The sequence below is a fragment of the Vicugna pacos genome, chromosome 2 (assembly GCF_048564905.1).
Source record: "Vicugna pacos chromosome 2, VicPac4, whole genome shotgun sequence".
Taxonomy (NCBI): Eukaryota; Metazoa; Chordata; class Mammalia; order Artiodactyla; family Camelidae; genus Vicugna; species Vicugna pacos.
In genome coordinates, this window is record NC_132988.1 from 68,971,178 (window position 1) to 68,996,798 (window position 25,621).

The window sequence follows — 25,621 nt, forward strand, 5'->3', positions numbered from 1 at the left end:
GTGAAGAGAGCTATAAAGGTGTCTTTTGCTATATTAACGAGGCAAATTTTGTCACTAACCTAAGGATGGGGTCTAGTTGTCTGTGGAGCCAACCACGTAATTACAGACGGTTTGGACTCCCAGCTGCACCCCCACTGACATCCTGGGAGGGGAGTGGGGTTGGAGGTTGGGTTCAAACACCAATGGCCAATGATTTTAATCAATGGTGTCTTTGTAGTGTAGCCTCCATAAAAACCCAAAGGACAGAGTCCAAGAGCTTCTGCCCATAGGGACCCCACCTTTAGACCACATCGCTTTGAAAAAATATAATATGATCAATCAACTGGAAGCCACAAATCTTAATTATGCAAAGAGGAAAATAAACCAGAATATTAGCAGCCTTCTTTGACAGGATATTTCTCACTGCTATTCCCTCTATTTTTTTTTTATAATGAAACTGTATTACTATCATAGCAGAAAAAAAGTAACAGATTTTCATTTTTGAAAACCAAACAGCTATAATCAAGGTGCAGCAAGATGCTCAATACAATGCTATTTTAAAATTCTGTACTGTATTTTTATTTGCCCAGGTGCAAGACAAGCAGCAATCTTCTTTTGAGGATCTTCTCATCCCAAGACACTAATTTGAACATAGCCCAGGTGGGCAGTGAGCAAACACTGTCAGCATTGAACAGCATCCAATCACTATGAAAGGGCTCAGACATTCCAGCCCTGTCCCTGGTGTCGCAGGAGCCACTGTTTCATAGTTTGTAGGGCGGTTAATCTCACTGTCTATCAGAAGGTCTCCGTTCATTATATATTATTATGATATACAATATGTAATTCGGAAAATAGCTGTAGGCAGCGAATGAAATTATTTGTATATTTCAAATATACAAATTTAAGCTAAAAAATAAGATATTTATCTGCATGGCTCAAAATTCAAAAAAGTACAAAGGCTGCAGTGGAAAATCTTCCTCCTGCTTGTGAGGCCACCTCACAACCACCTAGTTCCCTTTCCTGGGAGCAAATAGTGCTTTTAGTTGCTTGTATATCCTTCCTGAGATATTTTTGCACATGCAAATAAATACATAGACGTAGTCTAAGAGCTATAGTTTAGGAAGAATGATGTCTTAAGGAATTTGTGGAGCCTGGATCTGTCTTAATAGAAATATATTCTGGATGAGTAAGGCTATTTGGAATGTTCCAAAAAGAGTGGATGCAACTGATCTTTCTACAAGGAATTATTGAGTCCCTACTATGTGTAAGGCTCTGTGCCAAATGCTGTTTCTCCTGTCAAGTTGCCTTTAAAATTTTTCATACATATTCATTTGTCTTTCAGATCTGTGTGCTCAAACATCACCACGTCAGAGAGGCCTTCCCTAACACACTTGAGAATAGCTCCCCCTCACACTCTCACTGTGTTTTATTTCTTCTACAGCTAGGATGAGTCTATAATTTCTCACCACTTTCTCTTGGGAGTGGAAGGGAGTGCTATTACCATTACACAGGGATAACAGGGTGCGCTGGAACTGTAAACTGGGATGGGGAGCCACTCCATTCATACCATTTACTACGGCATAGCAAGGAAATGGAAATGATCTTGTCCATTTATTTGTTCACTTGTAAACTCCATGGAGCTGGAACTTTGCTTGTTCTAGGATCACCTAGAAGTTCCTTGACACATAGTAAGTAGATTTTTTAAAAATTCTTTTTTAAAAAAAGTATCTTTATTGAAGTATAGTTAGTTTACAATGTTGTGTCAATTTCTGGTGTACAGCACAATACTTCAGTCATATAGGAACATACATATATTGGTTTTCATATTCTTTTTCACTATAAGGTACTACAAGATGCTGAATATAGTCCCCTGTGCTATATAGTATAAACTTGTTGTTTATCTATTTTATATATAGTGGTTAGTATCTGCAAATCTCAAACTCCCAAGTAAATAGGTTCTTAATAAATGTATGTGGACTAAATGGATGACCCAGCCATGCTTCATGTTCTGTGTAGAACTGAGCATCCTTTGGGCAGCAAAGGGAAATTGAAAAGCCATAAAGGGCAAATTTGCTTAGAATGTTTCCTCCCTCAGGATAGAGGGGGAAAAAGGGCCAACTTTTAATATTCAGACTTCACCTCTGCAGCATTTCCCGTAAAGAGATTAGTCTGGCAGATGTGTACGAGAAGTGCCAACTGGTTCTTTGCAAGGAGATGAAGATGTGCTCTCCAGGATAGGCCTGGTCTGGGGAGTAGACCAATGGGATGAGAATGGTCATGGCCCAGTTTGATCCAGTGGTCGGTTAATCTGTAGAAAACCTGCCTCCATGCAGTGGAACAGCTGTGTCTATGTGACTCAGTCCACAGGAGAAAAAGAAGAGCAACTTCAGAGCAAGCAGCCTGCCATCTGGACTCATTCATCCTCCGGGAGGTGGGAGGCCAGCAGGATACAAAGGAACAAGCACCTGTCTGTGCCTGGGAGGTGGCTGGTGCGGTCACACACACACACACAAACACAGATTAGCAGAGTCCAAGGGCCCTGGGAGTCGGTTTCAGTAAAGAAGTCTGATGTAATTTTCTACTATCTTACCTAAAACCAGACTAATCTTTTTAATCATAGAGGGCATAGGTTTTAGTGGCTTAGTAGCTCAATTTAATTTTCCCTTTTCCTTTCCAAAGAGAGAGGCCCATGTCCTGGGTTAGGCGTCCGTGGGTGAATTCCTGTAGGATGAAGAGGCCGAAACTCCGGCCTAGGGTTATTAAGCAGAGCGTTCATAATAAGTGTGTCAATACAATTTCTGAAAGATTTGCATGTTTCTCTATCACAAATATATTGTTCAAATTGTATTAAAGGGAAATATTCTGGCATCCTGTTGGGACTACTGGACTTGGGGGTAATATCTTAAGCCCCTTGATTTTATTGCTGAGGGAACTGAGGGCCCAGAAAGTTTGCATAACTTGCCTTCCTTGACATGAACAGAGATGGGTGCCTGTTTTTAGGCGTTAGAACCTCTCCTAATATTTGACTTTAGGTACGTGTTTTAAAGTGACAATTGGATATGGTTGAAAGCTTAGTAGTTGAACCTGTGAAGCAATTTATGACACAAATTTAACCAAATAAAATTATTTTCCCTAGCTCGTGCCATGCTGACAGCTCGCAAAAACTGTGTTCACCTTTCTTCACTCCTCATAAAAGGGGCTACAGTTATTTTTAAACCTGAGATTTGAGAAAGGGAATTTAGATTATAAATCTAGGTTGGTGGAACTTATTCAGGAATTTGTTGGACTGAATATGTACTTTCTGAAGTGTAAGTGAAATAAAAATGAAGTCTTTAAGCGATCCCTTTCTCTCTCTGTCTTTATTTATATCGTGGCTTTTATTCCAGACTAGATGAGAAGAAAAAGTGGTTTTCTCTCTCCTTACTCTTACGTCACAAAGTGGTTGACTAACCTGATTCCGCAGTGGCCTCTGTAATGATCATTCTGCAGTGATATTGTTTAATAACAAAACAACTACAAGACAAAACAAATAGGGGCACAAAGCAAATCTCTATTCTGTATAGCAAAATGTTTGTCAGACTGCCACCAATAAGCCAGGCATTTATAAAGAAGCTGATAGAAACATTTCTGGTCATTCTTTGAAGTTTGTAGTTACAGGATATAACATATCTACACTACCTCCTTTGGTTTAGGCCCCCAAATGAGATGTATATGAATGTTGCAATTTTGTACAACTCCAGGATAAGCATTCTATGATATCTTTCACCCGTTTTCTTTTCTAATAAAAGAGAATAATAAAAAACCCAAATAAAATAGTTATATTTATGGTTTCTGCTGTTTGTTGAATAAAATCCTTTACATATAATATCCAGTGATAAGCCATCACTCTCCTTGGTTTATATAATGAGGAAAATTAAATACGGAGGTCTTAAAGTAAAAATATACAGAAGTCTTTACAAAGAGGTGTTACTATACAAAGTCACACAAAGGTTGAAAAAACTCTTTGTGGCAATAATCCTATCTGCAAGTCAGATCTGTAGATGATTATCTGTTTGAATAATCATCTCACAGCCTATTAGTTGCATTATTTTTCTACATACAGCCTTCCTGTTTTAGAATCAAAGAGTGCCATGCTTCTCCAAGACCAGGATTGCCTGGATTGCCTATTCAAACACTTTCATCTTCATTGTTGTTGGAGACACTATGTCTTCAGGAGGTTTCATCACCTGCTGCCACTAGATGGTGCTTGTTGTTGAAACAAGGGTTCTTCTGCCCTTCTTTGTTTCCTTTAGGTAACTATAAGGACCCCGGATGATTATTAAAGAAACTTGATTGATAAGCTCAGTAGTGGATGAGTATTCTAGAAGGTCATTTAGCACAGAGAGTTATTTATTAAAAATATAAATAAATCATTATTAGTAAAGATTACTTATACTGTTTTCCTAATTCCGTTAATTTTTTCTGTTCATTCTTCTTGTCAACCAGCTGTGAGAACTCCGATATAAAATGAACAAATAAATCTTTCTTTGAGCTCACGTGAATCAAGGGATATAATTTAAGTTTTAGGGTAGGTGAAAAAAAAGATCTCAGGATTCATTGTCCTCACCCGGAATAGCAATTGCAAAGGTGACCACAAGCAGAGTTAACGAGAAAACTTAATCAATGACCTTTCAAAAGAAAAACACATACATCTCAATTACTGGACAATAATCAATAGGAAAGGAAATGGAACATGCTCTTTTAATTGTGGGACAGCAAACAGCAAGTAATGAGAATGATAACAGAGGTTATTGGCTTTTTGCCAAAGACAAGTCTTTTTCTCATTAATTTAAGACACACACAGAACCTTACCTCACAGTGAGGCTCTAACTCCCTCCCTGCCTCCCACTCCACACTCTAGGTTTATACCCCTTTCAGGGTAAAATTTTGTCAATCTTCATAGTGAAATGCCTCCAGGGGTTACCTATTTGCTTTGTGTGAAGGACAGTTTGATATATTTTGTAGCAGAATATTGGAAAACATAGGTTTCTTGGACTTTTCCCTTTCCAGTCACCAACGCTGACCATTCATGGCTGGTTCACTATTATAATGAGAAATTGCCAACTATGTTGAAATACATAATCCACAGTGTGAAAAACTGCTGAACAGCCCTGGCAAATTCTTAATACAAAAGTGGCTTCTCTTTTCCTGTGAGCTTACTTTGGGGTTGCTGATTCTTGCTAACTGTGTGCTCAGGGACTGAAAGTTAATTTTAACATTAGTCTAAAACCACAATATAACTATATAGGCAAAACCTTGAAAGCAAAATTAAAAAAAAACCTTCTGTTTTGAATTTCCCATGTCATTGCAGTGGGTCGTGTAGAATGTGTGAACATACATGTGAGCCAGATTTAATGACAGTCAGACACACAACATTAATATATTTTAATTTTAAACATTAGACAGCCTCTGGTGGTTCCTAGTGCCTTTTGAGCACTGACTAAGGGTTTTAAACACAACAGGTTTTTAAAAAAGATACAAGTATATACTTGCTTCCCAGACACTGGTGAGGTACAATAGATCTATTCCAGTTTTAAATACTGGAAAGAAAAGCCTTTGTTCTCAAATGATTTTCCTCCAGATTTGTTTTTCCTGGAGGTCTTATTAATTTAGCTTAGTACTGAAGAAAGAATTGGAACCAGGAGCAGGTAGTCAGCATGTGATATTTATCTCGGGCTTTATATGTTTTGGTGGCTACTGTCGAAAATGCAGTTTGGTCAGTAACTTCCACACGTATATTATTATATGTACAATATGTATTAATAGGAAATGCATATTCGCTTGCATCATATACTGTGTGGCTCCCATCCATCAAGTGGCTCCTCTCTAGCAGTACCCAGAACATCAGATGGTGTGTGTGCTGACAGTCTGTTCAGATCTTAATGGTCTACTTAATTCATCATAATGGGGCTGGGTCATTGATACATTATTAGTAGTATTTGCTTGACAAAGATGACTTACACCTTATCAGTAGCCTTAGGAACAGAGTAAATACAATAATCTCTTTATCTCAAGAAACTCCCTTGGATGGCTAAAGATGTTTTCCGAACTGCTCGAGGAAGGCAGAAGCCATCAGTGACATACGCAGAGGACAAGGCTGAGAGTCAGACATCCTTTGCTAAAGTGAACCGTGACTTAGCATCGTGTCCCTGACTTAGCAGCACTCTGTCTACCTATATTCCTCAAGTTTTATAAAGTAGCGTCAGGAGTGTTCGGGGCTGGGAAATGCGAGCAACTTCAGTTCTGCAAGAGAGAATAAGCTCTCCCCAGCGGGGAACTCCTGTGAATAGTACAAAATCTGGACCTAGCAGCCCGCTCAGGGCGTGAGAGAGGGAACCCAGGAAGGCGAAGGCGGTCGGTCGGGAGCAGGGTCCTCGGCCAGCTCCAGGCGGGAGCTGCGCGCAGAGCCCGAGCCCCCGGCGGAGGCGGTGCGGCCGAGGCCCCTCCCCGCCGCCGCGGCTGCTCGGGCGGCTGACGCCGAGCGGCGGCCGGGGGCGGTGGGGGCCGGGCGGGCGCGAGCGAGGGCAGGGCAAGGGGCCGGCCGAGGCCAGTCGCGGCTTTAAATATGGATCGCGGGCTCGCGCTTGTGGCACAGCCTCCGCTACGGCCGCCTTCCCCGATTCCCCGTCCCCGGGCTCGCTCCCGAGGGGCGTCCGGGCCGGGTACCGCTGCTGCAGTGTTAGTTACTGGCAGAAACATCGGCGATCCCCATAAATATGCAGGCGCTGCAGAAGGCAAAGTAGAGTAGACGCCCGCGCTCTCACACACTCACTCGCCGCGCACCACGGGGGCCGTGCAGACATCTCCCCCTGCGCCACCCTCTCCCCCTTTCTCGCGGGCCCTTCAGACTCCAGTCCCGCGGCGCCGAAGACCCTCCCGCCCCAGCGCCCTCGACCCCTCCGCGCCTCCCTCCTGCCCCGGAGCGCGCACCCACCCGGGCCACAAAGTTGTGACTACTTGGGCGCGGGTGGCTCGCGCCCCGCTCGCTCCGCGCCTCGCGCCGACAACTTCCCGCTGCTCGGCCGCGCCGCGCCCCGGGCCCACGCCTCCGGGGATCCCGCGGGCCCCCAGCTTCCAGCCCCGGCGGCGCGCCGGGCAGCGCTTTGGCGGCGGCGGCGGCAGTGGAGGCAGCGAAGGCGGCGGCGGCGGCGGCGGCGGCAGCGGCTGCTGCAGCCCCACACTCAGCCGCCAAACTGGAGGAGCGACGGAAGCCGGACCCCAGGAGGTGAGCGCCCGGCCGGGGCAGGGGAGGGAGGGTCGGCCGACTCTCCTGCCTCCCGGCGGCGGCGGTGGCAGCGGCGGCGGGGCCGGGGCCGGTCCCGGCGTTGGGGGGTAGGGGGGGGCGGCGGCCTCGGCGCGCCCGGAAGGGAGAGAGGTCAGCTGCCGGCCGGGCATCCCCGGGGCTGAGTGCCGGCGAAGTGTGGAGGCTGATGCCGCGGAAAAGTACTTCTTTTTCCTTCTTAACGTTTAAAGGAGTTTGGGTGGCGGTGTTTCTCTCCCGCTGTAAAGCCCCCTGCGCGTAACCCGGCGTTACTGCCCCGACCGTGCGGCCACTGTGCCCGCGGGCTGGGCTCCGGCGCAGTGACACGTGTGTTCCTGTGAGCCCGGTTGGCCCTAGTGTGGCTGGGCACCTGCTTGAGGGGGAAACGTTCCCAAAACCACTGGCGGGGGAGGCGGGGGAGGCTGGGGAGTCGGGGGACTTTTGGTGCCACCGAGGCCGCGGCCCCCACGTCACGGCCAGCCCTGAGACGGAGCAGTCACATCTCTCCCTGGCACGCCAAAGGCGGGGGTGAGTCAGGCAGATTCTCTGCAAGCGGCACACATAGTTATTTGCAATGGACTTGGAAAGGGGAGGAGGAGGGTAGACTGGGGTTTCTCTTGGCCGGCGACCGTGGAGCCTTCCTCAGGTACTGGGCAGCATGTGCGTCCTGGCAAGAAGAGGTGATTTCTTTTTTCTTAAGTGCATTTTACCCAGCCTTTGCCAGTCCGTTAATAAGAATGACCAAAGGAAGGCAGGAGTTGGGAACCACATCAGCAAACTGCAGCAAGCGCCACAAGGAGGGAGAAAAGTTATTAAAGAAGAAAAGCACGAACAACAGTACAAAACCCCTGAACTTGACATGAAAGATGGAGAAGGAAGCCGTTCTACCTCTGTTCTAACATCGTAGAGCATTTTTCAAAAACATTTCCTTGTAAAACTTCTGTTTTTTCCATCCCTCCTTCCTTCTCAAGGCCTTACCTTCTCAGCATAATTGCCCGCAGGAAGGTCTTTCCAGGCTTGACCGTGAAGAGCAGTTAACCACTTTGGTTTACCTCCTCATTCCTTTTCCTGTTTCACTCCAGTGCTGGACCAAGTTGGTCCTAATTGGAAATCACGAACACTGGACTGTGCCAAACACACGTTGTCTCAAATCCTGGAACAACTCTTTTCCTGAGAGACACTGTGTTGTACCATATTTCCTTTTTTTTCACTTGTACCTGGGACTTGGAATTAGAGTATTACCTGAATTAAGTTAATGTGTCCATTGCTTGTTGGGGCTTACGTTTTCATTTTGATTTGAATGAGTTCTTTAAAGCAGTTAGAGCACTATTCAGTAGCTTTTGATGGCCAATGTGATGTCTTTCGAAAAGGTTTCTGACTTGAAAACTCTCCTCCTTGTGCCTGTCACATTAGCATTTAAATAATTTTCATGGTCATTACGGCACTAAGATTGAAGTTGTTAGTGTAACTGCAATCAAAGAAGCATGTCTGCTTCTTTTTGTGTAGCTTTAACAACTGAGAAAAACTTTTACTTTCATTTTAAAGTTAAATGTAGTGATAAGATTCTGTTTTCTGTATACCACATCTTGAAATTGAGTGGATTTAACCTCATCCCAGAGTCTCTGGTAAGATGACAAAAAACTCCCACATGTTTGAATAGAGAGAGGAAAGCCATACTCTTAGGAGCTGTTGAGGGCATTGATCGGGGTGGGGGTGGGAGGGGTAAATGGGATATTTTGATGGTTCCAGGCATGTCTACCTTTGAGAAAACAGAAAACTAAGGGACCTGCAATATTTTGTATGAAGGTGTTTACAAAATGAGGTTTTCAGTATCATTTAATGTTTTGGGGTCACTGTGGAGCCTTACTAATGTATACAAGGCACCCCAGCCAATGAGATTGCCAGAATGTACTCTCACTTTATAATGATGTATCTCTTTTAGTTCATTTTGTTAAAAAAAATGACTTTAAATGTTTGAATGTTAGTGTTATTATTTTAGTCTTTTAAATGATTGGAATGCGTTTTGGGTTTACGACAAAGTGTGAAAGAAATCGTATGTGGAGGAAAAATGTGACAGGAATTGGGTCGCCTTCGGAACAACTTCCAGCATGCTCTGGTGGTAATTTCATTTTTCACTGAGCTCAGGCAAGTACAGCTTTGAGGTTCTGATCTCTTCTTCTGGCCATAGCCTGTATCTTAAAGAAAAACACAGCACTGAAGGAAAGGAAATACACATTAGCTGGTAAATCATGTAGATAATCAGGTTTCTCTGCCCGCCTCTGAGGGCGCTGCAGTCCACAAGGACTACCATTGTCAGGGGACAGAGTCCTGTGAGAATTCCTCGCTACTTAAGTGTGGCTGTACACATCACCTGCATGTTTCTTGGAGCCCTTTTTGTGTTCATTTTTAATAATGGGAATGAAATCCAAGACTGGAGTTGATAGATACAAAGACTGGTTGCGGAAAGAGCAAACTGAGAGGAGAAAAATCTAATGATGTTGAAAGTTTCTAAGTAGTTTTTTCTTGCTAAATGAAAAAGATCAGGGTACGTGATTTGATGGAACAAAGGAAGCTATAAGCAGAGCACATCTCTCAGTTCCCACTATTGACACAGTTTCTAAGGCCAACCCATGATTTATGAAATTTCTCTACTGTGGGGGAGCTATTTAGCAAAATACATAGTTTAGGAACATCCAGGAAGTTAATAAGACTTCACAAAACTAGATCTTGCTACTTTCAGGATTTTTTTGCATAATGCAGAAATTTCATGGAGGAGAAGAATAATGTTTCTTTCATACCAGGTCAGGGCTATGTTGTATTCCACATACATTTTGCCTTTCTCCCAGTAGCTAAGCATTTGATGTGTTTATGTCACAAATAGAGAATAAGCTGCTGTCCTTCTAACATGAAGATGATATTTTGTATCCCCTGTGGTGTACACCATTAGTTGTTTTTCCAGTAGTGGAAATGAATTCTCCTAACCCATCCTTTTACCCAGTTCTTATGTCTGATGTACATTTATACATGCACATGCACACGTGTGCAAATGCTACTCATTTGTCAAGGTGGCCGACTTTATTTTATCTGAAGCCATATTTATGGCTGTCATAATGATTTTGTGGCCATGACTTTTATTGCATTTCTCTAGTCTCAGCAATGCAATGGCATTTCAAACGCGGCATCAGGACAGCCAGCTATGAATGGTGATGGATTTACTTACCTGCTGTGGTGAAGAGTAGCTACAGTTTTTCTTCCAATCTTCTTCATGATGTGCATGATTTTATCCTTCAATGATAAGGTCTTACTGGCCTTTGGACTAAGTTCTGTGTTGGAAAAAGTGGTGATAGAACTCGTTATGGTGAAACTATGTACATCTGTATTTGCTTTCAGAAACCTAAACACCATCTTGTTCTTTTCTCCTGCAAATTAAGTAGATATAAGGGATTATTATGCTTGTTGAAAGATGGGGAAATGAAGACACAGAGAACTTTGTATGATTTTCTTAAACTAAGCAGAAAACTGTTGGTGGATGTAGGAGCAAACATTTCATCTTTGACATGATGAAACCGTGATACCTGTTTATTGAATGACTGTCATCAAATGAACAAATGCTGTTTCAGTCATAGCTTTTAAGGTACTAAAGCAGACAGACGTTGATCCTGGTATGAAGGGAGGGTTTCCATTCCCTGTTGGTAATTCTGCTCGGCAGTGCCCCCCCCCCCCCCCCCCCGTCGCCTCCTCTTTAGTTCAGGTCCTGCAGCGCCTGTGGGCGAGTCACTGGTGAAGAGTTTTCCATTTGCTTATGCCAAGCTGTAGCTTCAGTCTTGAGAGCTAACTTTTGTTTTTTCATGGAGAATGAATACAGAAAGAAGTGACATGAAATGAGGATGTAAAAGGGAATAAATAACCACCAACTGATATTTCAGAGTTGTTTTTTTTTTAAGCTTTGTGGATTATTGTGTAGAAAAAAGGATATCCTCTGTTTACTTGAATTTCTGTATGAGAAACCTTAAAGTTTTAAATAAAACTCGTAATATAGTTTTGGGAGATTTTAACAATCAAAATTAATAAAAATGCAAATTAAGAAAGGAACATATTCTTGAAAACTGATGTGGTGTTGTATGAGTGACACAGTTAGAAAAGCTGTTCCTAGTCTTGGGTAAGAAGTTAGCAGTTTCTTTTCTTTCTTGCAAATGTAGTCACTGGTTGATATTCTCCTGTACTATTTGCAAATAAGTAAACTTGCGGGATTTGGAATTTTATGTTAGTTGATTCTAGCTTTGGCCTGGAGTCCTAGTATTCACAGATACAGCCCAGTAACAACTTCATCTATTTGGAACGCCGGTGTTTGGCATATTCTTCAGCAAAACAGCCTCTGAGCAGGCAAAACAGAGGGTTGAAAAAAAAAGCATACATTACAGAGGCTTCACTTTACTCACAGGAAAGTGTCCCTTAGTGTCTGTTTACTTAATTCATGTGCTGTTCTAACAGGGCTGATTATAGGTTTCCTAATCTGATAGCAGACAGTAAACTACAAACTAGAAGATGGAAATGGCCTGATGCTGGCAGTTACGCGGATAACATTGAAAAGTGCCAGAGGAAGCTTGGAAGCAGAGGAAGAGATAGACCAACCACTGAAAGAAGATGTAGGAATCAACACCAGCGTAGTTGCTGGGGACCGTTCACACTGCCCTGACGGCATCACTTCGTTGGATTTCCTTCTCCCTCCTCCCTTTCTCCTTCCCTTCTTCCTTTTCTTTTTCCTCCCCTTCTTGCTGTCTATTTAAGTTTTTATTAAAATGTAACGTGTGCACAGTTAGTCCATGTACGCATGTTGTTAAATTAATAAGTACACAACTCAGTGATTTACCGGTGAGTGCAGCCCTGACCCACCGCCCATGCTAAGATGCACTCTGTTATCAGGAGCGAGAAGCCCCCTCCTAGGATACCGTCCCTCCTGACTTCTGGGACTGTGGGTTACTTTGACCTGTTATTGAACTTGGTCTGAGAATGCGTGTTGTGTATCCTTGTGCCTCTCTGTTTTTGCTCAACGTTATGTTTGTGAGATTCATTCATGTTTTGTGCATAGCAACAGTTTGTTTATTCTCTTTGTGCTATAGTGTTTCGTTTTATGAGAATGCCACAGTTAATTTTTCCGTTTTACTCTTGAAGGACATTTGGGTTTTCCCCCATTTTTGGTTCTTATGAATAGTACTGCCCTGAGTGTTCTTATACGTGTCTTTTGGTAAACGTGGGGATTTGGGAAGTGTGTGTTGTGAGTTGAATTGGGGGGCAAGTCTTAGTAGATGGTGCCTTCCTTCAAAAGTGGGTCAGCGTCTTATGAGAGTTTCGGCTACCCCACATCCCTACAAATAGCTGGTATTAGCTCTTTTTAAATTTTAGCCATTCTAGTGGAAGTACAGTTGTATCACATTGTGGTTTTAATTTGCATTTCCTGGAGTACCTTTTTAATATGTTTATTGGCTTTTGATTTTCTTTTGTGAAGCACTATTTCAGGGTTTTTGCTCATGTAGTTTCTGCCCAATATGTTATCCCAAGTAAGATTTTAAAACCTGGGGAGTAAACTTGTTTGTTTAGAAAATTAAGCTAACCAGGCAAACTCATTCACGAGTGTTTCTATATAATAAGTAAAATAAATGAGTGAAAAGATTAGGAACATTTTGAACTTGTAACATCATGGTCTGGATCTGTGAGATCGTGTCCTAAAAAAACCAAAACCAAAACAAAAAACAAAACAACTTTAACACAACATGGGAAACCACACAGAACATGTCCTCTGTGTGTACCATAAATATAGAGCATCTTATAATGTGGTACTGCCCAGTGGCTGATGGAGACGGGCATTTGGAAGGTATGGGTTGGAGAGTCACCTCTCTTACTTGTGAGTGATTTGATTTGGAGAATTTAGAAATCATCTCTATCTCTTTTTTTCATTATTAAAAATGATTGTAAAGCCCAATTCGTTAGAGATGTTATGAGAGACAGAAGAGATGGTATTTATGAAACCTTGTTCAGAAACGTGAATGGCCAGACATGTTTAGTCATTATTATTATTGCTGTATTCTACAGCATACCTTACTCCTGAGTTGAATTGTGCCAACACTGAGAGCAGTTCCTGACATTAATAGATGTTTGTTTGCTGAATGAACGAGCAACACACTTCAGCATCTTTCTTGAGCTGTTACTCTGCATGTTTCAAACTGTGTTTTACAATTTTTCTCTAGGATTTTTACTTTCTATTGCTAAAGCCGAGTTGGGACAGGGTTCATTAAACATCAGGTTGAAAAATTGAGTTGAATAGCCAGCCGTTTCACTCTATAACTCACATCAACTTTCTGCCCCTGAGTAACACACGCAGGACCTGGAGAACCCTTGAAAATGATTACGGTGCTCTGCACCCCATGGATGAGCCCCCAAAGCTTACACATGGAATATTTTTAGCTTCTGTAATTAGAATGCTGGCCAACAATTTCCAGATTTAAAATATTGTAGTGGTTTCTCCAGTGCTGATACCTTGGAAACCATGTCTCATGAAAAATGGGATATTTAAGGCTGAATAATAGCTGAAGACTGGAGCTTGTAGAGAGCTCTTTCAGCTTAGCATAGATGAGGTGGTTCTCAGATATGCTGATTATAATATCAAAAGCAAACTTGTAGCATATACCTTATAAATGTTTGTGTAAAGCAGCACCTCTTAATCCTTTGAAAGGTCTGATTCTCATCTCTTGGTTTGATTTCCTGAACCTCTTTTTTCTTCATATGAAAAGGAGTTTAGTGACACATATTTATATTTAAATGAAATGGAATTAAAATTTGTATGATTTTTATTTTGGAAGATTATGATAAACAGTAGTAGGTATCCCTTTGCAAAATCAGGCTGGCAGCAGAAGGAACTTGGATTTTTGTTTTGGACTTTTTTTTTATTGAAGTATAGTCAGTTTGCAATGTGTCGATTTCTGGCATACAGCGTAATGTTTTAGTCACACATATACATACATATATTCGTTTTCATATTCTTTTTCATTGTAGGTTACTACAAGATATTGAATATAGTTTCCTGTGCTGTACAGAAGAAACTCATTGTTTATCTATTTTATATATAGTAGTTAATATTTGCACATCTCAGACTGCCAGCTTATCCCATCCCACCTCCTTTCCCCCTGGTAACCATGTTTGCTTACTATGTCTGTGAGTCTGTTTCTGTTTTGTAGATAGGAACTTGGATTTTGATGTGAAAATCTAGATAGGTTTTCTCACCCAGACTGATTTTCTTTTCCTCTTTTCTTGTATTTGAGTTTTTTTCTTTTCTTTTGAGAGCTGGTGGTGGTGGTCTTGGTTGGCTGGCTTTCATCATTTAGCTGTTTTTGGTGCTCAGGGTTCTGCGCACATCACACACGTTGCTTCAGAGCCACATGCGTCAGCCTGCATTTTATGAGGACTTTCACATTTGAGGTAGCATCCCTTATATGTGCTTGAGCCAAAAGTGGCTGCTTTAGGGTAATTTACTAGAGAAATGGACTCATCTGGAATAGTAGACAGCTTTTGTTTTCTGTTCCAGACATAATGCTGTGGAAAATGGAAATAAATACAAAGGGTAATCGTGGTGAGCCTTGTTAAACTACTGTTTTAAAAATAGTAAATTTCAGAAAACTTCATCTTCTGTTCTGGGTGACTTCATTCCTGTGAGAAGTTAAAGTGGGTCATTTAAAAACAAATCACCCAGGCATATCTGATTATTACTGTGTTTAAAGACTGGAAGCCAGGCTCCTCCCTTTGGGGTCCATTGGGCATCTGCAAATTAAAAAAAAAAATGGTGCTACTGGTTTAGAGAAGAGCAAGTATTTAAGGAATAGGATCCTGACTATGATCGCCACTCCCCTGATGTCTCATGAGTGTGGAGTGCTGTGGTGCTGCCGTTTCCGTTGCTCTTCAGCATGAAAGTCTGTTGTCTGTCTGTCCTGATGAGAAGATTCCTGTATCTTGAACACAAACCAGGCTCTGGTAGCTTCGACCCCAGAGTGCTCATGAATGAAGTTCCGAAATGCTGTCTAGTGAAGCGTCGTGGTTCTGCGTGAGGACTGAGATCCTCGGACAGACTGAAGGTTTGACTGGACCTTGAGAGTTGACGGCTGCCCTCTTGGAACTCTCCCCTCGCGTGTTGCATGTTGACTGCAGCTGCAGCGAGACCTCATGGGAGAGCTGCTTCCAAAATGCCTCCACTCCTTTGACCTCTAGAGACCATGTCCTGAGGACTGTCAGATGAGCACTCAGGGTGCTGGCAGAGGGTAGGGCCTGGTGCGGGGAGATGGCTAAAGGACTGATTACCATCGCCTTTAGAACATTGCTGAGCGTTAACAGATTAAGCAGAAACACGCAGCTCGCACGTTCGCACTTTGACAAACAGAGCTCCTTTGCCAGGAAGAAGAGAGAATGTGGATAGGAAGCGTCTGAAAAGATTTAGATAAATGAGATCAGATAATTTCCCTTGAAAAATACATTAAGTGATGAAATTAAAACACTCGTCCAAAGACAGCAGAAGAAAATATAATTCAGGCACTCACACTTTTTACTGCCAAAACTTTAGGTAGTGAATTGTACACTTTAATTGATCACTTTATTGCCTATGGCTCTGCGCTGCCCTTTGTTTCATTATGTGTTCATGTTGTCGTCCTACATTTTCTGCTTCCTCGCTGCAAGAACTGTGTCTGACTGTCTTTTGTGGTCCTCACAGTGGCCGGCATATCTTATAGTGAAAATACTTAACTTAGTGGAATGGTAATTAGTTACTTTAAAAATCTGAACAGACCAATCGGAGATGCTCAGTCAAAGTCGATTTCTTCATCAGTGTAGTAGTGCTGATCGTTGCCATTAGGTCTTTCAGATATTTCTTGTGAAATTTGTTGTCGTGAAGTTTGGAATCCAGCAAATTTTGGGATGAAACTTTTGTTGTTGGGGTTTGTGATGTTTTATAGGTACTTGGAAAAATTAACTAACCTTTCTCTTTAGATATGATTCTATTTTATCTGTTCTCTGAATTGGACACAGTTTTACTCACTAATTTTTCAAGGTGAAAAACAAGTTGTTAACACTTAAAAACACTTTTTCTTGAAATGATTGCAGCCTTATAGGAAGTTAGAATATAGTGCAGTTGTTATATGTAGCATTTACTCAGCTTCCTCCAGTGAACAGCGCTTTTAAGATTTCTAAAGAGGCACTGACCTAAAGAAAGTCTATAAGGAATTGTAAATTTTGTGCCTTCTCTGAAGAATATATGGGAAGTATTGTAAGAATGGCCAAATTAGGCACATCGAGTACTTGCAAGGTTTCAGTTAGAAAAGCTGACTGCGTCTTCCTGCAGTGGGCAGGGGAAAGAGTCATTCACTCACTTACATATTCAAATCCGTGAATTTGGTGTTTGCCACTTTCAGAATCATTCTTTTTCTATTCAGCATGTTGAATTAGGAGATTTAAATCTAGATTTTGTTCTCATTACATGTTTGGAAGATGTAGCACAAATATAAGTGAGGAAAGTAGAACTCTATGGTACCGGTGCTAGGGCACCATGTTCGTTCTAGGTTTTATGTAGAGGTGAGAGAATGTCATTGCATTCTGTGTAGTTATGTGTTAGCTGTATATTATTTGCCTTATAATATACATGCCTTATCCTGTGCGTGAATGTGTGATTGATATATTGAGACATTGCAGAATAGATATTTTACTAGTTATATATACATAATAGTATTTCCAGTGAAATCGCAGTACGTTCGACTATTCTTTGGTATATTGCTACATATTACATTTGAACTCATATTTGAGTTCAGTTATCACCTCTTCAGAGGAGTCTTTTAATGCTGAATATTCATCCAAGTGTCTGAACCTTGTGAATCTTACCTAGATGGCACCCTTGAAGGTTTGGTCTTGTACCTCGAGACAGACATAACTGGGAAAAATGTAGAGAAATGCACTGCATACGAGAATAGAGGAGTGTCTTTAAGAGAACAGACAGAAAGCTATTTGAACAATGAAATCTGAAAGGACACCTCACCTAAGTCTAAATCCAAGCCTAAGGAAAGTCACGAATACCCTGCCCCAGATCCAAGATCACTAGTGGTTACATAAGTTTAACATCAGAAAGAGTTCAAATTTGTGTAGTGGGTATTCTGTGAGCAGCTTTTCACTCCAAGAGGAGAAATTGGCTTAAGAGGCCCAGAACAAATCTTTAGGTAGGTTGAGTATTATTCATACACTTTAAAAAAGAATATGGACACATCTGGTAAATAGACCTCTTTGGATGATATTCTATCTTGACCCAGAACTCTCTCCCAGCACTTTATTCAAGTCACCTATCATTTTGTGGAATTATTTCTTGCTCTTTGATGTCACTGTCAGCTGTCACTGACAGTTGGTCCAGGGGATTGTGGGTCTGATCTCACTTGACATTTCCTATAAAGTTTACCTGCCTTAGCAGGTCTTAGCTCTTGACCTTGACCAAAAGGCACTAGTACAAGTGCATTGTTACACCTGAGGCTATAAAATGATCAAATCACTTAACACTCCTTATAAAATTTCTCTGAATCAAGACCACACCTTGCTGCTGATAAAATTAAGTTGGGCGTTTCTGAATTAAAACCACCACTTTTGGTTCAGGGTTCATTTGGGATAATTCCTATACTCTGAAATAGTTTGCTTTCCCAATTAAATGAAATCTATTTTGTACGTTAAAAAATCGTTGTGTTGAATAACTTAGATGTCATGTTGTGTTCACAAATTAAATAGAAAGCTTGAAAAGTCCAGTGCCATATATTCCTGTTTGACCACAGCCTTTAGCTTCTGTGATGGAAGGACTCTAGTATATGGGCTTGAATAACACCGTGTCCTTTATATAAGCAGAAGAAACCAGGCTAGAGGATGTGGCCCAGGCTTTAAGCAGGCTGCTGCTTGGATTGGGAGCTGGTGGAATAACTTCTCAGTCCTGTAGAGACAGTGGCGGATTCAGTTCTAAAGTGGGCATACTGGGGTATGTGATCTAACGGGACCCTGACGACCTCGGGAGCAGTGGTGGGACGGAGTAAGTGCCTGGAATGTGGGCAGTGAGTACCAGGAGTTGCCATCTGTGGAATCAAGGAAGGGGAAATAATGCTTTGAGGATCCTGTCTCTGGGAAATTCAGAATGGGTCCGCTTAAGTTGCAGGAGTGGTCTGTTTATCTACTGTCATTGGAGTATGAGGTATTCACTTTAATTGAATTTTCTGATCACTGAAGCTACCTAATTAAGCGTCCAAACTAAAATTGTCTTAAAATATGTTTCTAATGTATGTTATTCCAAAATGAATTGCACATACTTATCTCCTTAACAGTATGTTGGATGTAATTTTCCCTTTGGTTCATCTCTCGTGGTCATTATATAATTCAGTGTTGCTCTTGGGGCTGGAAGTGTGTGGAGCTGTTGCTCCGACACCAGGGGTTCCCATATTGCTGTGTTTTATACATTCTTTTGTTTATCCTTTATGTTGTAAAGAGGATGTCTTAGCTGTGTCTCACCAGGGACTAAGGGTCTCAGTTTTTGCTTACATGGTGGGCAGTGATGCCCGAGGTATTTATTGTCATGAGTTGAACGTATGTGAGGAAATGCAGTTTCATCAGAGGCTGTGGTGAGAGGTGGGGTAGGGGATGGAGGGCATGTGCTGTCTGCCCTGGGAGGAGGCCTTAGCCATACTGAGGGAGACCGTAGGGCAGAGCTGAGGACCTGTTTTCAGGAGGTGGTCTGGGAAGAGCAGGGTGGGAGAGGGCACTGGGGCACCCAGGCAGCAGAGCCTGGCTCTGCGGGGACGGAGCCTGAGGTAGGGGTTGTGTGCTTCAGTGCCCGACAGGTTTAGCGCGTCAGGGGCCGGGAGAGAGCATCCCGGGCGGCAGAGTGACATTCACAAGTGGAGAGGCCCGAGCAGAGGGACAGGAAAGGGCTGGTGGAGAGCACGGCTGATGGACTCCAGAAGCCAGAGAAGGTTGCTGAGGCCCAGCAGGCATGTGGCACGTTTTGGTTATTGTTACCGAGACCCCTTTGTGCCTGCAGGCTGTTCAGGCCTGTGGGAACTCCCATGGAACTTGTTTTCCCAACCTGGGTCACTGTCGGTATTTCACTGGGCCGTTTATGAGCGTGGACTCTGGAGCCTGAGTGCCTGGGCTTGAGTCCTGCCTCCCGGACCGTCTTAGGCTGGGTTCCCTGGGAAACAGCTCCTGATTGGGCGGGTGGTTTACTGGGGCTTGTGCTGAGGGATAAAGCCTGTGAAGGAGTCAAGGAAGTCAGACTGAGTAGGCGAAGTGCAAATCAGTAGCAGCCAAGGCCTCTGCTGATCCCAGCAGGAGCGCTGAAGCCTGGAGACCTCTCCCAGTTGCCCCGCCTTGAGGTAAGGGAGCCAGGCCTTTCCCCCATATCAGCCAGTCCTGAGGTGTGGGCTGCCCAGGGGCAGGGCTGTGACCTTGGCTTAGGTGGCTCTAAGATGATTTCTGAGACAAGGCTGAGCTGAGCCTTGTTGGCCACCAGCACCCGCACCAGCCTGGGGAGCACGTCTGTTCTGAAGGGGAGGACTGGGAGGTACAGCATCGCTGCCAGATACTTAGTGCCTCAGGGCCCAGGCCTCCCTGTGCTTCCAGCTCTTCATCCATACCTTCCTCATTTAATTCCTAGGGTTTAAGTAAGTAATGCATATATGTGAAATGCTTAGAAAGGATTGTAGTGCATAGAATGACTTAGGTGTTAGTTAATCATGATCACATCTGACTTTATCAGCTCTACCTTTCCTTTACAGTAAGTTCTCTTAATATGCTATGAGTTTGAAGGCCAGTGCTATCATTATTTTCTAACTTGCAAGAAGAAAAATCTGACAATATCTGTAAGAAATCTGACAATATTTATAAAAGAAAAGTAACTTAATATAGTAAGTATTTTAGTAGTATTTGCAGTTGTAATTTTTACCAGAAGAAAGATGCAAAAGAAATAATCTCTGATGAGGCAATTTGAAGGATTTGGACATACGGACCTTCCAAGCTTATGGGGAATGGCCTGCTGTTGAGTTGGGGAGTGATGGATAAAGCGGTGCATGGCCGGGTAATAGTGTGCAGCTCAGAAGGCCCTCAGAGACTTGGCCTTTGTCTTTCTTGCCACTCTGGTTCTAGACCTAAACATTACAACACCATCAAGAAATATAATATTGCCACCTAATTAAATTGCTTCATTTCTAAAACATTTCAGAATCATTCTTTTCAATATTTCAATGTTTAAATTCTGTAAATATAGAGCGGATCACCTGGAGTGTTTTAGAAATTTGGTTTTGATTCAAAGTAATGTTCTCATGGAGGCTCAGTCCCTGCCAGCTCATTTCTCATTCACTTGGGGACATGGCTAATTCCTTTGGACAGCTTCTATCTCCTTTATATTCATGTGGATGGAGAACATTTCATCTGAAATGACTTACTTGTCCCTCTTCCCCGCCGGGCAGCAACTATATCATACTACGTTGTTTATTTTTAAGGGACTGTCTGATTGCTCTGTTAACATTAAAGCAGAGATAGTTAATTATATATCCCACAAAGTACTTCTTTAAAACATAAAGTGTGCCTATTTCTTCTGTTTGCACCAATAGCCCATTATTGGCATATCCTAATAAAGCCAGCAGGGCAGAAGAGGAAATAATAAGAAAAAGAATTTTTTTTAAAAAGGTCTTCCTTGGATCCATTTTCTTTGTTTCTTTTTTTTTTTTTTTTTTTTTTACATTTTTATTGATTCATAATCATTTTACAGTGTTGTGTCAAATTCCAGTGTTCAGTACAATTTTTCAGTCATACATGGACATATACACACTCATTGTCACATTTTTTTCTCTGTGATTTATCATAACATTTTGTGTATATTTCCCTGTGTTATACAGTGTAATCTTGTTTATCTGTTCTACAATTTTGAAATCCCAGTCTATCCCTTCCCACCCTCTACCCCGCCCCCCCCCCCGGTAACCACAAGTCTGTATTCTCTGTCCATGAGTCCATTTCTGTCCTGTATTTATGCTTTGTTTTTGTTTGTTTGTTTGTTTTTGTTTTTTAGATTCCACATATGAGCGATCTCATATGGTATTTTTCTTTCTCTTTCTGGCTTACTTCACTTAGAATGACATTCTCTAGGAGCATCCATGTTGCTGCAAATGGCATTATGTTGTCGGTTTTTATGGCTGAGTAGTATTCCATTGTATAAATATACCACATCTTCTTTATCCAGTCACCTGTTGATGGACATTTAGGTTGTTTCCATGTTTTGGCTATTGTAAATAGTGCTGCTATGAACATTGGGGTGCAGGTGTCATCCTGAAGTAGATTTCCTTCTGGGTACAAGCCCAGGAGTGGGATTCCTGGGTCATATGGTAAGTCTATTCCTAGTCTTTTGAGGAATCGCCACACTGTTTTCCATAGTGGCTGCACCAAACTGCATTCCCACCAGCAGTGTAGGAGGGTTCCCTGTTTCTTTTTTTTAATAACATTTTTATTGATTTATAATCATTTTACAATGTTGTGTCATGAATCCATTTTCTTCCCCAGTTTTAAGTTGATTACAGCCATTCTCAATTTCTTTTAAAGAAATGAGAATACTAGGAATGAACTAAGAAAAATAATTTATCTACATATTTGTTATACGGCGAGCCATAGAAGGTGGAGATTATATGGAATGCTTAGCAAATATCAAGCCGAGTCAATGAGAAGTTTTGTCTTAGCTGTTTTGACGTTACCTTATTTTTGGGTTGAACGCGTGTTGTGGGTTCCGTGCAGAATGCCATAGTTACTTTTGTTATGTGAGCCAGGAGCCTCACTCTCACTTGAGCAACCAGCAGTTTTTTTTTTTCCTATTGAGATTAAGAATGTCAAACATGTTTAAGATTTCACTTACAAATTAAAAAAAAAATTTAGTAGGGGGAATGTTTGGGAGGGGTGAATATGGATAAGAGACTTAAGGTTGACTAATAGATGTGTAAAAGGTATTAATGTTTAAAGTGGTAAAAATTCATCTCATAATAAGCCCTTTCTAAAACCAGAGATGACTTTTAAAACTGCATTTTGGGGATTAAAATACATAAACCCTCTTTTTAGAGAAATGTGGCCGAGCTTGATGCAATGGAAACAAGTCTCATATCCAAGATTATGTCACTACAGCTTTTAATTTTCAAAAACATGAAATTATGACGTTTGTATATATGGTCTTTCACTGTGTAAGAGACATGAAGTGAAAAATAGTATTTCGGACAAAATTATTTATGAGTTCCAAAATGGACATAGGTAAGAATGAGAACTCATTCTTGTGTAGTCAATCCCAAACTGACCACAATTACCATGTGATGGTTTTCCGGAGCATGGCCTGATAGTGACTCTCTAAAAACCACTTCACGTTCCCTCTATTTTGAATGCAGGTGGATTTTGATGTGATTTTTAGCTATGCTCTGGTGAATAGAAATTCTCAATCTTGGGCTGTTGTTTTGAGTTTTAAAATGAGTAAATTAAAACCAGAATATATTGTAGATAAAAAGGAAAAATTGTCTAAAAAAACCAACTTTTTATTTAAATAGAATGACATTACTTTCATTTAGAGTATTAATCAAGGTTAATCAGTTCTTAGGTTATTCATCTAAATTTATACATGTAATGCAGTCATGGACATCTAAATAAATATGTCTGCTTAAATGATCACTAATACAGTAGAAATACATTAAACTAGGTGTTAATTAATCTCAAAGTTTTACAAATGAAATGTTTAGTAGATTCACTGTTTATTATATTTCTTAAATAAAAAGCAGAAAGGAAAGATATGTAGTAAACATCTCACTGTAAATTCCAGCTAAACTACATTATTAGAATTTACATCTTCTCTGAAAATTAAGGACTAGTTTTTTACTCACAGGACACTCAAAGGTTGACTGAAAGGAAAAGAGTATTCTGTATGGGTGTCAGCTCTTTGGTCTAATGGTGTAAATGAAATGGGAAAAAAAATGAGAAAGAAATCATGGACTTAAGACTAATGGTTCAATTTCCAACAGTAAACCTGGTGAGTTCACTTTAAGTGCAGTTTGCTGCAAATTGATGGTGATTTTTAGCACTTAGCTTCTTATCTCCAAAGCACTTTCCAAATGTTGAATAATTAATTGCCACCCACCCCCGGTGGGGGTGGAATAGCAAGCCTGTCTTTCTGTTTACCAGGAAACCATTATGGCAGAGTCTGGAAATGTTGATTTTTATTTTTAGAGGTTTCTGTGCTTTCCAAGGTGACAAGCTCTTTAATGCTGTCCTGGTTTCCAATTGCAGGGTCATGGGCAGAGTAACCAAGGTTGTTCAATACTTGAAAACTTTTTCTTCTCATTGTTGCCATTGTTTTCATCTCATGCCTACCTGCTCATCATTTTGGAACATAATTTACCAAAACGAGAGCAGTAAGTATTTGTCAGTTTAGTCTCTGAAGTTAGTATAGTCGCATCTCACTTGGTAAATTCAGAATTCGGGAAGCCTGGTGGAATGATGAGAGCAAGTCTACAGGGCAGAAAAGTCACATTCCGAAAATGGTTTTAAAAGATCAATGAATCTTTGAAACTGCAGTTTTTGTAACTTTAACTTAACCTTGGAGTCTGAGGAATAATGAATATAGACTATATATATACTTAATAGTGTATTATGGGCAGTTGAGCTCTGTGACATATATAGAGGACAAACTTGAACAAGTAAGAAGATGAGAGGCTAATTTAGCGTAGAATGAAGTGCATCTTTGAATACTGGTGTTAATACATCGGGAAGGAGTTTGAGAAGAGAGAGGTCTTGAGGGAAGGTGCGATATCACAGGAGCCTTTAGGAGGGGCGAGCAGAACTGATGAGATGGCTTGGGGGGTGACCACGGCCCACCAGATGATAACACCTGCGTTAGCCAGATGAATTCCTGGCCTGTTTGTGTTGTCAGCGTCAAGATGTCTACTGATTAGCTCTCTGGAGAGATGCAGCGTGAAGTCCCTGTGGCAGACGCTGAAGGCTCTCCACCCCTCAGGTTCTCAACCTTTGAATAGAAAAGAGTCAGGGCCTTTCTTTAAGAGCAGTTAACCCCTTTATGCCTTGAGAAACTCACCAGATAACAAAGAGAATGGTGTGGTGATTGTTTCTGATGAGTGCTGAGTTTCTTTGCATATGATTAACACCTTTAAAGGCAGGACAGAGTTCCATTCCTCTCCTTGTTTTGAGAAGATGAAACCCATTCCTCTCCTTGTTTCGAGGAGATGAAGCCCTAGGAATCTTAGAAGCCTCGGCTCATGCCTCTAATGCAGGGATAGACTTAATTTTGAGGTCTGAAGTCCTAAGGGGGGCCTTCTGAACCCCCAGATATTGAATCCAGAATTTGTACCTATACATGTTTTTGGAAAAGTGCATCTGAAGTATTCATGTTGTTAAAGTGGCAACATACACAAAACATTGAATATCTAGTCTAGACTAGTGTCCCTAAAGAATGTTTACTCAGCCCCCTCGGAATAATGAAACAAATATTAGTGTCGAGCTATCTTCTCCCCCCAAATCTCAGTGGGAAGGAAGTGAGAGCCTGTCAACTTTAGGATATTACCTTTAAAAATCTAATGTTTTCAATATTATCGGAAGCATCAGAAAGTGCAGTGAGGCAATCAAAACCAGTGAACACGTTTATTTAACTACAGTACATTAAATTTGGAAAGATAGTGATCAAGTCTGACTTATCTACAATCAGTCTTGGGGCTCTCTTACTATCAGATCTGAAGAAGGTGTGCCCATAAGGATATGGCAGCTTCCATTGTGCATTTGTAATTCAGCTTACTTTCTGACATGACGTGCTCTGGTAGCATTTTTGTGGGAAACTGCTCATTGAAGACACACATGGGAAGCAGGGGAGTTCTTTGCCTCCTTGTGGTTCCTTTTTAAGTAATGTAGTTGTTTTCCTGAATAGTTGTAGATTAACTTAATTTTTTTGTAAATAAGATCATGCTTATGTGAAATTTTACAAATAAGATTTTTTTCCCCTCATTTTTAGAAAATTGAAGTGTAGTTGATTTACAATGTTCTATTAGTTTCTAATGTACAACATAGTGATTCAGATATATATATATATATACCCACACACATATTCTTTTTTATATTCCTTTTCATTTTAGGTTTCTACAAGCCATTAAATATAGTTCCCTGTGTTATATAGTAGGATCTTGCTGCTTATCTATGCTGTACATAGTAGTTAGTATCTGCCAATCCCAAGCTCCGAATTTATCTTTCTCTCCCTCCTTCCCCCTC

At 41.4% G+C, this 25,621-nt stretch overlaps 1 protein-coding gene across 4 annotated transcripts in view; it reads left to right on the forward strand.

Annotated features, from left to right (window-relative positions):
- The first annotated feature begins 6,622 nt into the window (after window positions 1–6,622).
- The window catches only part of SLC4A4 (solute carrier family 4 member 4), a 314,261-nt gene continuing 295,262 nt past the window's right edge, over window positions 6,623–25,621 (forward strand). For 3 of the 4 annotated variants that reach the window (XM_072941127.1, XM_072941141.1, XM_072941149.1), the window contains exon 1: window positions 6,623–7,243. The gene's annotated coding sequence lies outside the window, so the exon portion shown is untranslated. Of the gene's footprint in view, window positions 7,244–19,622; window positions 19,705–25,621 lie in introns of those variants that run through there. The other variant, XM_072941135.1, reaches the window with a different exon arrangement.